Below are 16,320 nucleotides of genomic sequence, written 5' to 3'. Positions count from 1 at the left end.
AACACTGAAAAGAAAGTGACATCGTCTACAGACGTATACAGGGGTGTTTTTTTTAAACGATATCACAAATAAGGCTACACAAATCGTATCGTTAGAAAGCAAGTTTAGGAAAAGGCCAACCTTTCAAAAAAAAAAAATAAATATTCCAACTAAAAATAAACTAATAAAACCGGCCAGAAAAAGGATTGAACTGGATTTCACTGTTTAATGTCAAAGTATGTTTGATGTAATAGTTTTTCAAGAACTACAACAAAACAGTGACTGCACTCCTAGTCTTTTAAATCCAAGCAAACTTTGCACAAATACTTCTGTTTATTGGCTACACATCATACAAACTGGGAATGTATCAAGTATAGTCTATGAAAGTAAAATGACGTATGTTAAATGTTACACGGTTATGTTTCCTGCAAAATAAAACAAAAAAGAAAGAAAGAAATACCACCACCATAAATGGATGTAAAAATGGTTGTTACTACACACAAATGTCAAATTTGTAAAAAAAAAAAAAAAAATGAAATAAAACAGAAAACACTGGCCATCACTTCCAATGCAAAACTTTGTTTGGGGGAGAAAACAAAACTAAATACACAAACTATAACCACCAAATCTTACATTTATCCTCATTTTCATAAATGTCAATAAAAGACACTCTTCTAGGCCACAGACCTTTCTAACAGTAATGTCATTAAAAGACAGGTCAGAACATGGCAACCTGTCTATAATACAAACACGAGGCTGCTGCAACATCGAGCTGCCAAAAATTCATTCTGTCTGAAAAAGAAATTCAAATTTTTTTATCAGTTCATGAATTATGTAAAGTTGATTGTATTTGATTGACACAGCAAACACTAACATAATTAGCAAATATGTATATAAATAAGAAAGTACAAAAAGGCAATACTGATGAGCACTGTAAATTAAAGAAAAACAAATGAAAACTAAATTCTCCAAATCTATGACCTTCCAACAATCATGTATCAGTAATAGAAATAGTCTGTCTAAAATACACTTTAAGATCTAGGGAACGTGTATGAATTATGTTTTAAATACATTGCTTTGTTGTACAAACTAAAGGATAATGTGGGCAACTAATAGAATGCCACAGATGCCGTCCTATAAATCTTAAATTGTATTTAACCTGGAAACCTTTATCCTTGAAAAGCCTCTTTGATTACTGCACAGTATGTTCTCACGGTGAGGGATGTGATGAGGCCTTCTGCAAATGTTTGATAATTGTAAACAGATGATTAATTTACTTTATAAGCCGTGCATAAAATAAGAGACATAATGCAATTTTGATACAGGTTTTTGTTGTTAAATGAATGACTTTCTATGTATAGAATATATACATAGTTCAAGCACACAAACAAAAATTAAAAGCACTGCTGTTATCTCACTATTGTTTCAGAAGACCTGTGAAGTGCCTTTATGCATATATATATATATATATATATATATATATATATATATATATGCTGCTATTCATGAGCCCAAATTAAATACACAAATACAGGATAATCAGAGGTATTGTGTGTAGTCACAATAGATAAGGTAATAAATGCCTCACATTTTCAGGAGTGTAAGTTTACATGAAGGGTAACCTTTGAAAGTCAACAAGGTCTTCTGCAGGACAATATGACAATAGTTGAAGAATAAACGGGTCTAAGATTTCAAAACACTAATTTTTAACATGAAATGTGCACTGTGCAATCTGCACTTGTATTAATGTGACTTGATTAGATGAAATAAAACAACATTAGTGTTTTTTTTTTTTTTTTTAAATAAGAGAACAGAGCATCAGAGAGCAGTAGAACTAAAAACAAAACAGGGCAAAAAGTTCAGGTCTTAACGATGGCTTCACACTCCTATTCAGTGTAACTGTAAGAGCCAAGAAACATTGATGGATGCTTTCATATTTCTTCTGCACGAAAACATCTCCATTTTCTTCTCAGAAAGATACAACTACGCCCAAAATTCATCCATTTAATTTCCGTCATTTGAACTTTAAGAAAGAAATGACTTTCCAATCTAATACACAGATGAAGCTTTCTCATGGCACCCAGCAGCAAGACTTGTAGAGATGGCCAAAGTGGCGTTTGCCTCGCTTGAAACGAAAACTTATAACTGTTAAATGAAGTGGATCTTCCAGTGAAAATGACAGACTTCTACGATGATGTAGGTTCATGTCTCCAAACCGCTCAGCACGATATAAATCCCACCCTCTTTTGTTACAATCGACTGCAATCAATACAACAATGGATAAAACAAGTCGCCACCTAACATTTTTTTCTTTCCAAATATCCATTTCCTCAGATCTATACACATATAGAATAAAATACCTGTCGCTACTTCCATGTCATTGTGAGTTTAACACTTTGCAACATTCACTTATAACCGTGTTCTTATGTGCACAGAAATGGTTCTTACACAAAATTCTTGCCCTATTCTTCTCAAAAAGGTACGCATGTATATTTGCTCTTACTATCTTATAATGTTAATAGATCCAGATTATTCTACATAAAAGTCCTAAAATGAGCAATTAGCATAATTAGTGCCCTAACTATCTCCATATAAATGGCTTTTAAACACAAAATAAAGACTTTTATTTGGGCCTAAAAATACATTTTTATGCAAAGCCAATGCCAGATCTAAAATACATCAATTTTTTTACGCTAAAAATACTTTTGGGTCCTCAACTGTTCAAATTTCCAACTTTTCGGCTTACACCATTTCATGTTTCTAAGGCCACCAGGACTGATTTTTACATACATACAGTTCTAGTTGGTTCTAAATGTTATGCTAAATGTAGAAAAAAACAAAAGTGCTAAGATATTAAAGAATTATGATTTCTGTGCAAAAAACATTCATACACACACAAATACGGTTAGTGAATGAGACTCACTCTCTCTCTCATCAGCTTTCATTAGCTTGAATATTTTTTTTCTTCCACCAGACGCGTTGCAACACACAACCAAGACAAGTCCTTGCCTACCCACAATGCACCAAATCACTCTTCTCCATTTCTAAACAAGCAATTCTGCTTTTTATTTAGTGTTTTGGCACTCAATTGGTAAACATAATTAGACTTTTCCTCAGACTAGGTGCATTTCTTCCTCCCACTCTAAAGAGAGGTGGGTTACTTGCTCATCCCGGCTCAGTACTGCTCTCTGGACAAACTGCACTAGTGAGATCTACGCTGCCACCTGAACCTCCAAGTCTGGCTCCGCTTTAGGAGGTTGTGCATCATCCACACATTCTAGCTCCAAAAGCTGCGATGCCAACACTTCTGCGCTCTCTTTCATTAGCGCACAAGAATCCTGCTCAGTACTCCCCACCTGTGTTTTGTTGGCGTGCTAGGGTGAGTCAGATCCACGATCAATGGATGGAGCCGGGGCACGCTTTTGAGATCTTGACTTCTGGCCACCAAACTGGCTTAGCATGTGTTGTATTACAAATTGACAAAAGGTTAAACACAGACTCCAATATATAACAGTATATGCTGAATGTGTATTGTGATTTACATTCTAAGAGCAGGAAGCCCAAGCCCGAGACAGTTATCTTTGTCTTTCAGTTCTTGAACATCTGGTAGGTGTCCTAAGTCAAGTGTGAATGCTAATCCTAAGGTACAACTGTGCCTTTTGTTTCACCTATGCATTTGAATGACACTTGGATGCTAAATAGATCAAGGATCGGAAAGTTCCTGTTCTGGGCTAAGTTCCTGATCGCATTTGCATACTTTTTGTTTTATTGGTCTCCCACCTCTGTGTACTCCTCCCCCTTGAAACATATAAACTTCAAACTAGCAGATGACTACAGCAACGAAATAAAAACGAACTCCTGCTTTACTCAAGGATCTCCTGGTCTCTTCTTCTTAAAGAAGCTAAAAAAGGTTCCAACACATGCTATTACTTAGGAACGCATACAAAAAATTACTCTTTTGAGTCTATTGAGGAAATGGCTGCATTAAGGTAAGCGATCCACGGGTAGCTCTCTGACTAAGACCTGGACTAGCCCAGATGTGTCGTGAGTCTGTTCTGGCCAAACAAGGTCTCTAAGCTACCCAGACTCCTAACGAACGATAAGTCGAAACTAGGAAGTATTGTAGTTAATTAAGGATCTAAATTTTATCACAACTAGAGGGATCAGCAGTTACATTTAAATAAATATATATAACTAAAATCACGAAAGATTGAGTCAGGTAAAATCATGTATAAGGTCAGTACTACAATTGGAAATGCAAAAGATTTCTAAATATCGGTGATTTTTAAAGAGACGCAAAGAAAAGGCTTTCGAACACGCATTGACCTTCTCGACCAGGGCCTCTGGATTCCGTTCCGCAGGAAAAGGGGGACCCTTACAGTTCCATACGACTGTCTTTATGAATTAGTCACTCACTCATTCAACCGATTCCTTTAAAACCCCCGATCAATTCAGGTATGACGCTCTGAATCTTTTTCAAAGAAAACCATTTCAAACGGACGCTTGCTTATTTGTCACTTTCTGTCAGCAATCGCCAAAATGGACATCCCGACCCGTACGGTAACAGACAGTGAACAGTTTTTACAAATATTGATGTTAATCTTACTTTATCTCAGGATTAGTATTCTTACAGTAATGAAATGCTAGTTTGATATTTGCTTTGCTAACCACGCCGGGCAATGCGCAGAAGTCGGCAAGTAAGACTGGAGTGGCTGGAGTTTCAGCGCAAAAAATACCGTATATTGGGGACAAAAGGTCATTTTAAAGCTTTTTCTGTACTAAAACATGTACATTTTTTTTATATATATATTCGCTGTTGTCTGTAAAACACTAACTGCAACGTTAGCCAATACAATAAAGACAATAATGCAACTTGCAGTCTATCATGTAAAAACTAAAAACAAAACTATTGGTATTTGGAGTTTAGCACCAGACATTAGGTCATAACAACCAAAAATAAATGTAACGTGAAGCTCGTGTAACGATACAAATGAAGGGCTTTCACGGGAACATTTTAATAAAGCAAAACGCACACTGCATAATATTAAACAGATTAGTAGTCCATTTCATCTATATTACAATAAAAAGACATTATGCAATGACTATAAATGCCTGTTTACTATGTTAAGAAATAATGTATGTAATATCTAGCAATGTTTCATAATGGTTTAATAAAAGTTGGTTTTATCAAGAAACGTTGCACTCACTAAACAATTAAAACTTTAAGATTTAACCCTTAAACATGCACATTAAAAATGGTCACCTTACCTGTTTGTTTCTGTCCACTTCACCAATACACTCAGCCTCCATGAAAACATCTCCTAATACAACACAAACGCCCATTTAATAGCCTTTTCATACGTAATATCTGTATGGATAATAAACGTTATACATGCATCGCCTCTTACCTCTGGATTTTCTCTCCGCTTACGCGCTTATTAAAACATAAATAAACAAACAAGAGTGAGAATAAAGTCGCTTGATACGCTTTTAGTGTCTTACCGGCTTTCGATTGCACTTTTCCCATGTTGATTTCATTTAAGGACAGAAACTAACGAGCCATTACTTCAGGAACAAATGACATCTTCTTCTGTGCCATAAATGAAGTGGTGCTGATGTGCATGTTTCCACCGGCCTGTCCATGTTCTAGTCGGAGACTGAGAGGAAAGACTTTGGGAAAGTCTAGTCTTCGTAAAGATTTTCTTCACGCTCTCACTCGCTGTGGAGGAAGCTCAACTCGTAGGATTCACCCTCCCCTTTGATGAAGTCCACCTCCTTCAGTTTTTAGCGCACTTTATTCATTGGACAGCCTGGTAAAATGAGCATGAGAGTTCAATCTTTGGACCATATTCTTATGTTCTACATGTTCAGCTTTCATTTCTCCAGTCAAGAGAGATTCGTTTAAAGCACAATGACGGGTAATGTTTCAAATTGAACTCAACATTTAGGCCTAAACATTTGAAAACAAATGTACATATTGCAGTTTTGTGGCATCTAAATGCACTATGGTATGTTTTTAAAATGTTGCTGCATTTCATTATGCTACACAAAACAAAATCTGCAGTGCGTTTCAATACATAAAAAGGCCTTAGATTATAGCGCCCTCTGGCGTATGTCTTGAAATGCATGTCAAGAAATAGGAAGGTGATCTGTTTTATTCTCCCATTCTCTCTCGCTACTATGGGCCAACTCTAGAAGAGCGCCATGAGAAGCAGTAGGATTTGCAGATCTGAAAAACAAAGTAAACTAACAGCAATAACAGCTGAATAAATATTCAAATTAGATGCTACTTTACTCTGTGCTTGAAAAAAAAACTGCTCTGACAACTCCAGAAAAAGCATCTATAGGGACGGGTCCAGGTAATTTATAGTTAGGTCCAATGTGGGAAGGATCATGGTCGTGCCAGACAAGTGCCACTTTTCTTTTGCTCGTTTGCCCTTTCTAGATGTTCTTTTACAGGGGTTTGGCACTAGCTGGAAGACCAGCTTAAAACCACAGTGGCAACAGTGTGCATGTACATTTTAAACACTATGAATTTTAAATGCATAAAGTAAATGCAAGTTGTTCAAGAACAACAATAGCATGATATGTATCCTTGAAATTTTATTGCTCTTTTGTTGGTTTGGATAAAAGCATCTGCTAAATGACTACATAAAGTACATGTATTCTAAGAGAGGAAGTGGCAGGTGATGTGCTTTCATGACGCACATAATTTCCTGTAATATACCTTTCTCAAATCTAATATTGTGATCTGAGATGAATCTTTCATTCCTGTGCGTGTATGAAAATATAAAACGTGTTTTCATCTTACATTTGAACATTAAACACATGCTTTTATGTTTTAGTAGTCAGGAAACTTGCATGGGTCCATCAGCTTTTAGTTTGCATTTTTATTTTATTTGTACACAGAATTGTGCTGCAGGTTAAAGGTAAGGAGGATGTTTCGGGAAGGGACCGTGCTCTTCATCCGGACAGTAATGGCGGTTGTGCTTATTAAACAACAAGTGCTTCAGTTTTGGATCATTTCTGTAGCGTTCAAGCAGCAACTCTTTCTCTCTTTGCTCCTTCTCTTTCAATATTTTCTTCTCCTCCTTTCCTTGGTCTTCTTTTCTGCCCAGGCGAACAGAAAACGGGACACTTTTCTTCGGCTCTGTGGCACTTCCTGGACCTTCGCATTGTGCTGGGTCTCCAACTCTTTTTGTTCTGTGCGGGCGCCATCCAGATGCCCTTCCATGGAACTGGAGTCTCCCATTTCATCAGGGTTATCTTTCTTTTCCTCACATCCCTGGACCTCTACCGCTTCCTCTAGCAACTCGCTGTCACTCTCCAACCAAGCAATCGTCTTCCTCGGTCTGATTTCAGCCTCCATCGATCGGGGGCTTTCAGACTTGGGTAAGTTCCAGGCCTGATAGTTCCTGTGTAGTCCGCGAACTCTGACTCTATGTCATCCTCTATGTCAATGAGCGTGAGTTGCGGAGGCGGCTCAAACTGAGAAGAAGTGGGCGGCTGAGGTCCCACGGGACTGGAAGGATAAACCTGAGATGAAGAATGTTGCAGATCAACAACTTCTTCATGTTTAGGAGCGGGGCTCGGAGGCACCACCAGTTGTTTGGAAGGACTCAGGTGGGAGCGTCGGAGGGAAAACACTTCTTCAGGTGCTGGAGTGGGATGTGGAGGAACTGCCGGCGGCTCGGGAGGATCCACCTGAAGAGGAGGCCATAGCAGAGACACTTCCTCTGGTGCAGGAACTGGATTTTGAGGACACGCGGGCAGTTTAGTCACTGGAGGCAGGGGCTTGAAGGAGCAGCGGGTGGAAGAAGGTCTTCACAGACTCCTGAAAGCACTGGAAGTTTTCCTTCTATTGGCTTCAGTAAGGAAGCTCTCACTGGAGGAGTGACTAGAATGAGCAGAGGTTTCGCCTCCACAAGACGTGGTGTTGGCTCAGTAGTCTTTTGCTCCTTCAGTTTTTCTTCCCTTTTCTTTTTTCTCCAACCTCTCTATGCTCGCTTCCTCCCTCCATCACAATTTCTAGACTCTCCATCTCTCTTTTTTTTTGCAGCGCATGTCCTCTATCCTTTCTCTTTTCAGGGTTAAGTGTCTCTCTTCTCTTCGTCAGCCTCGTCTTTATTTTTTTTCCTACTGCATTCATCCCTCTCTCCTTCTTCACCTTTCTCTTCACCTGCCTTTCCTTCTCTTTCTCTCCATACTGTAAAAATATTATGTTTCAAGTTTGTGAATAAAGATTATTGTATTACAGACAGTACTATTTCAGCACCGCTTTCTTTTCAGAATGTTACATTTAATTCTGCGTGTTGAGGTTTCTTTATAAACAATTGTGAAATTTACTAGTAATGTCTAAGTGAAAATTGATTCCAAACCTTTTTTTGTTTTTCAGTGCAAGCTGGTATCTCAGGTAACTTACCTGGCGGCGCCTCCTCCTGCGCTTCTGGTTTCCGCAGTGATGTTGAAGGCCTCGCTCTCACCCGCTTTTGTCGCAGATGCCTCTGGAGGTTTCTCTAGGGCCGCCAGGTCTTGCGCTGACGCTGCTGTGCCCTCAAAGGTGTCTCCCCTCCGCAAGAAGAAGTGAGCAAAACGCTCAAAAAGTTGTCTGAATACACTCCTCAACAGTGCCATTGTGGACAATGACTGCTGAAAGCAAATTCAGTATTTGTCGTCAATAGTTGCACAAAGTCACGAAAGTAGCTTTCGCTCTTTTCACTCCTAACACACCAACAGAAGAAAATTATTCAGAACAGCGGTTTACAGCGGCCAGAACAGACGCTTCATTATGATGTCACAACAGTGAGCGGAACTCTGAGAATTTGGAACTACACAAGCATCTTCTCAGGAGAAGCAGTAAACACATCAACACTAGTACTGTACAGACACTGACAAATACTTATACAGTACAAATACAAACAAGCTCCCCAAGCTTAAAAACCCTGATTAGTTTTAAGAGGCCAGATTGGACAGAAATTAAACATGTAAACGGATAACAGCTCTGTAAAGCATTTCGCTCTAAATGTAAAAAACATTATAATAATTACATTATTTATTGATGTTACATATTAAATGTTACAGTTAGACTGGTTTTGGTTAGTTTTAGAGGGCACTAGCTGAAAGACCACTTTAACGATAAACAGGAAACAGAGCAACAGGCAAACGTTAATACACAAATAGTAACAGAAAACACCAAATATTCCAGCAACAAAACGCTAAGCCTGCGACACAATGTGCATAGCCCTACTATCCATCCTAAAATCCTTCTTTGTGGTATTAGCCATTATCAAATTGTAACCTTTTAAGATAAACCACATGAGAAATGCTGAGTGAAGAAGAAACTGCAAGCGACAAAACGTGATATTGTTTGTTTTCTCTTTGTTTCTCCATCAATAACTAAGCAGGACAGCAGATGATCACTCTGATACATTCATACATACTAATTTTACGACCTTTATTTAAACTAATAATAATATACTGCACCACGAAATATATGCTTTCTAAATGAGGATTGTTACATATTACTTTTTAGTAACACTTTTACAAGCAGATCCTCCTTCTTCCTTCACTTCACGCCATTAGAGCTGAGCCCCTTTTCATACCGTTTTATAATCCTATTTTATACTGTAAAATTGAACATGTTATTTTAAATGTGTCAAATATTAGTTTGAAAAGATTTTGTTTCATTACATTACACTACATTACATTCTACTCAATATAGTAGGCCTAGCCTGAATTCAAATATACTGACTGATGTATTAAATTATATATTTATACATAAAGATGACAGCTTGAAAACACCTGCATTAATGGTACAGTCCAGTGGGGGGAAAATATTACTATGATCTATTTCCTCGAGTCACTATTTGTTTAAAGCGTATTTATTTCACTCCCATCGCCTGCGTTTGTTCTGTAAGGAGCTGAATCAAAACCTGTAAGTGCAATAAGACTATTCTAAGAAGGGATATCCAAAGGAACAAAAAGAGAGAGAGTAAACAACACCCTAATTGGTTTAATTAGGAATAAGGCATTATATATATCATGTGTCTTGTGAACCTATTGTTCTTCACTTTCATCTATCGGTCTCATTTGAAAGGTCTCAGTGCGATTGGTAAATTGGTCTCAATTTCACAGTAATCACTTATATTATGGGAAAGATTAAAACTTGGTAGAACTGAGTTCTGTTGAGAAGGAGGTGTGCCCTCCTTTTGGGTCTCTGAACGTGTTCCAGCCAGGTGTGACCCTGGAGCACGGGAGCCTAAACACCGAAAGGTTTTACAACTAAATTTGGGATCTCTTTGTCTGGTCTGAGTATATAAGAAAGTGACAAAACACAACAAGGCGGCGATTCTGTAGCCAGATCGGCCCGTGAGCGTGGAGTGTGTCCTCATACACCATACTATGTACTTTTCTAAAGACCAGGTATAAATGACCTTTTAAGTTTGCTTTAGTTTGTTTCATGTTATTTTTGTACTGCTGAACAGTTGTGCAAATGTTTATGAATTATACCAATTTGGAAACTATTCTTGCCTGGCAAAATAAACGTCAATCTCGGTTCACTTATAATATTGTCTGAAATAACTTTTCTAGTAGGTTAGTGACTTCTGAGGTTTTCCGCATTGTTGGCGTGCTAGGGTGAGTCAGATCCACGATCAATGGATGGAGCCGGGGCACGTTTTTGAGATCTTGACTTCTGGCCACCAAACTGGCTTAGCATGTGTTGTATTACAAATTGACAAAAGGTTAAACACAGACTCCAATATATAACAGTATATGCTGAATGTGTATTGTGATTTACATTCTAAGAGCAGGAAGCCCAAGCCCCAGACAGTTATCTTTTGTCTTTCAGTTCTTGAACATCTGGTAGGTGTCCTAAGTCAAGTGTGAATGCTAATCCTAAGGTACAACTGTGCCTTTTGTTTCACCTATGCATTTGAATGACACTTGGATGCTAAATAGATCAAGGATCGGGAAAGTTCCTGTTCTGGGCTAAGTTCCTGATCGCATTTGCATACTTTTGTTTTATTGGTCTCCACCTCTGTGTACTCCTCCCCTTTGAAACATATAAACTTCAAACTAGCAGATGACTACAGCAACGAAATAAAAACGAACTCCTGCTTTACCAAGGATCTCCTGGTCTCTTCTTAAAAAGAAGCTAAAAAAGGTTCCAACACATGCTATTACTTAGGGAACGCATACAAAAAAATTACTCTTTTTGAGTCTATTGAGGAAATGGCTGCATTAAGGTAAGCGATCCACGGGTAGCCTCTGACTAAGACCTGGACTAGCCCAGATGTGTCGTGAGTCTGTTCTGGCCAAACAAGGTCTCTAAGCGACCCAGACTCCTAACGAACGATAAGTCGAAACTAGGAAGTATTGTAGTTAATTAAGGATCTAAATTTTATCACAACTAGAGGATCAGCAGTTACATTTAAATAAATATATATAACTAAAATCACGAAAGATTGGAGTCAGGTAAAATCATGTATAAGGTCAGTACTACAATTGGAAATGCAAAAGATTTCTAAATATCGGTGATTTTTAAAGAGACGCAAAGAAAAGGCCGAACACGCATTGACCTTCTGACCAGGGCCTCTGGATTCCGTTCCGCAGGAAAAGGGGACCCTTACAGTTCCATACGACTGTCTTTATGAATTAGTCACTCGTTCATTCAACCGATTCCTTTAAAACCCGATCAATTCAAGTATGACGCGTTCTGAATCTTTTTCAAAGAAAACCATTTCAAACGGACGTTTCGTTTATTTGTCACTTTCTGTCAGCAATCGCCAAAATGGACATCCCGACCCGGTACGGTAACAGACAGTGAACAGTTTTTACAAATATTGATGTTAATCTTACTTTATCTCAGGATTAGTATTCTTACAGTAATGAAATGCTAGTTTGATATTTGCTTTGCTAACCACGTCGGGCACGGCGAAGCGCGTCGGCCGCGAAGACTGGAGTGGCTGGAGTTTCAGCGCAAAAATACCGATATTGGGGACAAAAGGTCATTTTAAAGCTTTTTCTGTACTAAAACATGTACATTTTATATATATATATATATATATATATATTCGCTGTTGTCTGTAAAACACTAACTGCAACGTTAGCCAATACAATAAAGACAATAATGCAACTTGCAGTCTATCATGTAAAAAAACTAAAAACAAAAACTATTGGTATTTGGAGTTTAGCACCAGACATTAGGTCATAACAACCAAAATAAATGTAACGTAGAAGCTCATGTAACGTACAAATGAAGGGCTTTCACGGGAACATTTTAATAAGCAAAACGCACACTGCATAATATTAAACAGATTAGTAGTCCATTTCATCTATATTACAATAAAAAGACAGTATGCAATGACTATAAATGCCTGTTTACTATGTTAAGAAATAATGTATGTAATATCTAGCAATGTTTCATAATGGTTTAATAAAAGTTGGGTTTTATCAAGAAACGTTGCACTCACTAAACAATTAAAACTTTAAGATTTAACCCTTAAACATGCACATTAAAAAATGGTCACCTTACCTGTTTGTTTCTGTCCACTTCACCAATACACTCAGCCTCCATGAAAACATCTCCTAATACAACACAAACGCCCATTTAATAGCCTTTTCATACGTAATATCTGTATGGATAATAAACGTTATACATGCATCGCCTTACCCTCTGGATTTTCTCTCCGTTTACGCGCTATTAAAACATAAATAAACAAACAAGAGTGAGAATAAAGTCGCTTGATACGTTTTAGTGTCTTACCGGCTTTCGATTGCACTTTTCCCATGTTGATTTCATTTAAGGACAGAACTAACGAGCCGTCACTTCAGGAACAAATGTGACATCTTCTGTGCCATAAATGAAGTGGTGCTGGATGTGCATGTTTCCACCGAAGCCTGTCCATGTTCTAGTCGGAGACTGAGAGGAAAGACTTTGGGAAAGTCTAGTCTTCGTAAAGATTTTCTTCACGCTCTCTCACTCGCTGTGGAGGAAGCTCAACTCGTAGGATTCACCCTCCCTTTGATGAAGTCCACCTCCTTCAGTTTTAGCGCACTTTATTCATTGGACAGCCTGGTAAAATGAGCATGAGAGTTCAATCTTTGGACCATATTCTTATGTTCTACATGTTCAGCTTTCATTTCTCCAGTCAAGAGAGATTCGTTTCAAAGCACAATGACGGTAATGTTTCAAATTGAACTCAACATTTAGGCCTAAACATTTGAAAACAAATGTACATATTGCAGTTTTGTGGCATCTAAATGCACTATGGTATGTTTTTAAAATGTTGCTGCATTTCATTATGCTACACAAAACAAAATCTGCAGTGCGTTTCAATACATAAAAAAAGGCCTTAGATTATAGCGCCCTCTGGCGATGTCTTGAAATGCATGTCAAGAAATAGGAAGGTGATCTGTTTTATTCTCCCATTCTCTCTCGTCACTATGGGCCAACTCTAGAAGAAGAAGCGCTCATGAGAAGCGAGTAGGATTTGCAGATCTGAAAAACAAAGTAAACTAACAGCAATAACAGCTGAATAAATATTCAAATTAGATGCTACTTTTACTCTGTGCTTGAAAAAAAAAAAACTGCTCTGACAACTCCAGAAAAAGCATCTATAGGGGGGCGGGTCCAGGTAATTTATAGTTAGGTCCAATGTGAAGGATCATGGTCATAACAGCCAGACAAGTGCCACTTTTCTTTTGCTCGTTTGCCCTTTCTAGATGTTCTTTTTACAGGGGTTTGGCACTAGCTGGAAGACCAGCTTAAAACCCACAGTGGCAACAGTGTGCATGTACATTTTAAACACTATGAATTTTAAATGCATAAAGTAAATGCAAGTTGCATTCATACATACTAATTTGACGACCTTTATTTAAACTAATAATAATATACTGCACCACTGAAATATATGCTTTCTAAATGAGGATTGTTACATATTACTTTTTAGTAACACTTTTACAAGCAGATCCTCCCTTCTTCCTTCACACGCCATTAGAGCTGAGCCCCTTTTCATACCGTTTTATAATCCTATTTTATACTGTAAAATTGAACATGTTATTTTAAATGTGTCAAATATTAGTTTGAAAAGATTTTGTTTCATTACATTACACTACATTACATTCTACTCAATATAGTAGGCCTAGCCTGAATTCAAATATACTGACTGATGTATTAAATTATATATTTATACATAAAGATGACAGCTTGAAAACACCTGCATTAATGGTACAGTCCAGTGGGGGGAAAATATTACTATGATCTATTTCCTCGAGTCACTATTTGTTTAAAGCGTATTTATTTCACTCCCATCGTCTCATGTTTGTTCTGTAAGGAGCTGAATCAAAACCTGTAAGTGCAATAAGACTATTCTAAGAAGGGATATCCAAAGGAACAAAAAAAGAGAGTAAACAACACCCTAATTGGTTTAATTAGGAATAAGGCATTATATATATCATGTGTCTTGTGAACCTATTGTTCTTCACTTTCATCTATCGGTCTCATTTGAAAGGTCTCAGTGCGATTGGTAAATTGGTCTCAATTTCACAGTAATCACTTATATTATGGGAAAGATTAAAACTTGGTAGAACTGAGTTCTGTTGAGAAGGAGGTGTGCCCTCCTTTTGGGTCTCTGAACGTGTTCCAGCCAGGTGTGACCCTGGAGCACGGGAGCCTAAACACCGAAAGGTTTTTACAACTAAATTTGGGATCTCTTTGTCTGGTCTGAGTATATAAGGAAAGTGACAAAACACAACAAGGCGGCGATTCTGTAGCCAGATCGGCCCGTGGCGTGGAGTGTGTGTCCTCATACACCATACTATGTACTTTTCTAAAGACCAGGTATAAATGACCTTTTAAGTTTGCTTTAGTTTGTTTCGCGTTATTTTTGTACTGCTGAACAGTTGTGCAAATGTTTATGAATTATACCAATTTGGAAACTATTCTTGCCTGGCAAAATAAACGTCAATCTCGGTTCACTTATAATATTGTCTGAAATAACTTTTCTAGTAGGTTAGTGACTTCTGAGGTTTTCCGCATTGTTGGCGTGCTAGGGTGAGTCAGATCCACGATCAATGGATGGAGCCGGGGGCACGTTTTTGAGATCTTGACTTCTGGCCACCAAACTGGCTTAGCATGTGTTGTATTACAAATTGACAAAAGGTTAAACACAGACTCCAATATATAACAGTATATGCTGAATGTGTATTGTGATTTACATTCTAAGAGCAGGAAGCCCAAGCCCCGAGACAGTTATCTTTTGTCTTTCAGTTCTTGAACATCTGGTAGGTGTCCTAAGTCAAGTGTGAATGCTAATCCTAAGGTACAACTGTGCCTTTTGTTTCACCTATGCATTTGAATGACACTTGGATGCTAAATAGATCAAGGATCGGGAAAGTTCCTGTTCTGGGCTAAGTTCCTGATCGCATTTGCATACTTTTGTTTTATTGGTCTCCACCTCTGTGTACTCCTCCCCCTTGAAACATATAAACTTCAAACTAGCAGATGACTACAGCAACGAAATAAAAACGAACTCCTGCTTTACCAAGGATCTCCTGGTCTCTTCTTAAAAGAAGCTAAAAAAGGTTCCAACACATGCTATTACTTAGGGAACGTATACAAAAAATTACTCTTTTTGAGTCTATTGAGGAAATGGCTGCATTAAGGTAAGCGATCCACGGGTAGCCTCTGACTAAGACCTGGACTAGCCCAGATGTGTCGTGAGTCTGTTCTGGCCAAACAAGGTCTCTAAGCGACCCAGACTCTAACGAAACGATAAGTCGAAACTAGGAAGTATTGTAGTTAATTAAGGATCTAAATTTTATCACAACTAGAGGGATCAGCAGTTACATTTAAATAAATATATATAACTAAAATCACGAAAGATTGGAGTCAGGTAAAATCATGTATAAGGTCAGTACTACAATTGGAAATGCAAAAGATTTCTAAATATCGGTGATTTTTAAAGAGACGCAAAGAAAAGGCCGAACACGCATTGACCTTCTCGACCAGGGCCTCTGGATTCCGTTCCGCAGGAAAAGGGGACCCTTACAGTTCCATACGACTGTCTTTATGAATTAGTCACTCGCTCATTCAACCGATTCCTTTAAAACCCGATCAATTCAAGTATGACGTTCTGAATCTTTTTCAAAGAAAACCATTTCAAACGGACGTTTCGTTTATTTGTCACTTTCTGTCAGCAATCGCCAAAATGGACATCCCGACCGATGCGGTAACAGACAGTGAACAGTTTTTACAAATATTGATGTTAATCTTACTTTATCTCAGGATTAGTATTCTTACAGTAATGAAATGCTAGTTTGATATTTGCTTTGCTAACC

The sequence above is a fragment of the Puntigrus tetrazona genome, chromosome 12, assembly GCF_018831695.1.
Source record: "Puntigrus tetrazona isolate hp1 chromosome 12, ASM1883169v1, whole genome shotgun sequence".
Taxonomy (NCBI): Eukaryota; Metazoa; Chordata; class Actinopteri; order Cypriniformes; family Cyprinidae; genus Puntigrus; species Puntigrus tetrazona.
Note: the sequence above shows the minus strand (reverse complement) of the source record.